The sequence below is a fragment of the Grammomys surdaster genome, unplaced genomic scaffold, assembly GCF_004785775.1.
Source record: "Grammomys surdaster isolate TR1022 unplaced genomic scaffold, NIH_TR_1.0 61, whole genome shotgun sequence".
In the NCBI taxonomy this organism is placed as follows: Eukaryota; Metazoa; Chordata; class Mammalia; order Rodentia; family Muridae; genus Grammomys; species Grammomys surdaster.
Window position 1 is genome coordinate 6,314,107 of NW_021604563.1, and position 2,828 is coordinate 6,316,934.

General features: G+C 32.5%; 1 non-coding gene across 1 annotated transcript; it reads right to left on the reverse strand.

Annotated features, from left to right (window-relative positions):
* Window positions 1-2,128: 2,128 nt before the first annotated feature.
* Window positions 2,129-2,235, reverse strand: LOC114608967. The gene has a single exon (XR_003709449.1). It is a non-coding gene; the product is annotated as a U6 spliceosomal RNA (small nuclear RNA).
* Between the last annotated feature and the right edge of the window lie 593 nt (window positions 2,236-2,828).

Below are 2,828 nucleotides of genomic sequence, written 5' to 3' on the forward strand. Positions count from 1 at the left end.
TACTGTAGCTAACCTGCCTTCTGTGATCCTCTGAGGCCAGAAACTGCACTTTCTGACACTTAGTACCTCATCCTAAAAGCAGCAAAGTATTAAGTAAGTAGCCCTTGTATTATCTCAGCAGGAACTGCTGGGCTCTAACTTTTGCCTGCTAGTCTGAAGTCTCAAAAAGAAAAGGACATTTACAAAAGTAGTTATAGCTTTTATTACTAAGTTGTAAAAATTTTCCTATGAAGGGTATCTAAGAGGAAAAGTGGAAGGATCCTAAGTAGGGTAAGGGAAAAAATTCTATTCTATCTTGGAAAAGGTAAATGTTCTATTGTATATACTACTCTAAGTGGGGAAAGGCAAAAAATTGTATCCTATCTCCTTCTCAACTCCTTGTCCTCAATACTTATACATCTTTCAGAATACATGATCATATGTTAAAAAGTTCATTACAAATTCACACCAAAACTCAAATCATAAATTGAAATAGAAGTTTATAACAGAGAATGTTTACATGCATATCCATTAGGAGTAATTATCTGGCTAAACATCCATCACATATAGGTTCACTGAAGGTTTAAAACTATAAGTTATTAGTGAAGTTTTGTAAAGATAAACCCAGGCAATACTTTTTCTTCTGTCCTAACACCTATAATAACTCATTAGTTCCCATTTTGTGATGTTTGATTAATTGTTTTACAACCTCTTGGAATATTATCTGAGTAAGAGAACGTATGGTTACTATTTATGAGCAAGTAACTGGTGACACTTGGGAGACTGGCAGAGTTCTCATTGCAGTTTTGACTATCAGAAAGGGACCTAATAGTAGTCTCATTATAAAAAAAGCTTAATAATCAATTATACAATTTTAGTAATTCTTATAGGATCATCATTAAGACTTAAGAAGTCATCTATTTGTGTATATAGCATCACTACAATAGAGTACATCTTCGTGGATCTGCAGAGATCTGCTCCAAACGGGTGTGCTATTGCTTAGTGTTTGTTATGTATGTTTAATAATAATAGGAAATGCATATTAATAGCAGGAATGTTTTCTAAAATGAATCCCTTACAGCCTTGCTGATAAGGATGCACCTGTCTCAGATTATATAATAATACAAGGCAAGCCATTTCAGGATGATCACCTGCTAGTTATTACCTTGTCCCATTATGGCACCTGACATGGACCAGTTTACATGACTTAGAAATGTCACACAGCAAAATACTGACAGCATTGTCTATAAATTCCAAGTCTTTTAATTGGATTGCAGTGTTTTATATACAAAAAGGTGTAAGTTTTATCTATATTTGGTAAAATCTTAAATTATCAAACTCAAAAATATTTAAAGATATGACTATCAGAAATATTTTCAAGCCTTAAAACACCCCAAACTTCCTCTTCGAAATGTAGAATTAGGTACCATGTGAGTTACTTTATTTTATGATGTTCTATACCATTATTAAGCTGAATTGAATTCATTAGTGAAGGTCTACTGTTTAATGAGATCAAGAATCTTATGGTATCTCATTTATAAAACTCTGTAGAAAGGTTAAAATGTCAGGACCCAAGTCAATCCCAGTTACATTTACAATCCTGACTTTCCTGGCCTGAGAGCTGATGAGTTGAGTATTCCTGATAAAATATGTGCACCTTGTTAGCAATATTTCAATTGAGGGCTCTGCCCGTCCTCCCTCCCTACTTCCCTCCCTCCTTGCCTTCCTCCCTCCTTTTCTCTCCTTGCTTCTTTTCCATCTCTGGGGTGAGAAAGCTGGCACAGTGGTTAAGTGTTTGCTGCCAAAATTAAAGACTTGATTTTGATTTCTGGAATCCATATATAGAAGGAAAAACTCAATTCATGTAAGGTGTTCTCTGGAATTTCAAATCCATGTTTGATGATATACATGTATACAAACACAAAACATACAAACTTAAATGAAGAAAAATAGTGATAAAAATACTGTGAGCAATCTTGTCAGTTTTGTATCTAATAGAAATCTCAATAGATGTGTGTGTTATTCTGCCATAAAATACAGTAATTACGCATGATAGATTTTATTTTCTAGTGATCACATTGTACTCATGCTACTTATTACAAAATTATATTTTGTATGAAGTGGTCTTGAATCTGTTTTTTTTTTTTTTTTAAATATGGAACGCTTCACGAATTTGCGTGTCATCCTTGCGCAGGGGCCATGCTAATCTTCTCTGTATCATTCCAATTTTAGTATATGTGCTGCCGAAGCGAGCACTTGAATCTGTTTTTTAAATGAAGTTTAGAAGTGACCTTAAATTCCATAATATTCCTTCCTATTCATTGTCATTCTATATGTTAATGTGAGATTCTGGTAACTGCAGCATTTCACACAACATAATCATTACAAACTGTTTTGTAATCAATGATCATAACAAATAAAAAAAAAGTTGTGCAAATTGTAGTTATCGAGGTTTGATTAACAGTAGTAGTAGCTTCTGCTTAATAGTAAACCTATAAACAAAGGTTTGAGTGACAGGAAGGTTGAACTTTTGTACAAAATACTTCAGTGGGATAATTATAACTTTTAGCTATGTTATAATATGATGACTTCTCATTCAGAGAAAATCTAAGACTCTTCTAAAGTCTTACAAAACATGTTCTTCAATTCTAATTTTAATACACAACAAAGTATTTGAAGTTTATTGATCAAAATACAACTTTCACATAGGTAAAAAGCACAACTTTATAAGAAGTCAATTCTTATAATAAAAAAGACATTACAAAATTTTAATTGAACATTTATTGTGTATCAATATTATAGTTAGCAAACATTAGCCCATTTAATACTCATATAATCTATGAGATCTG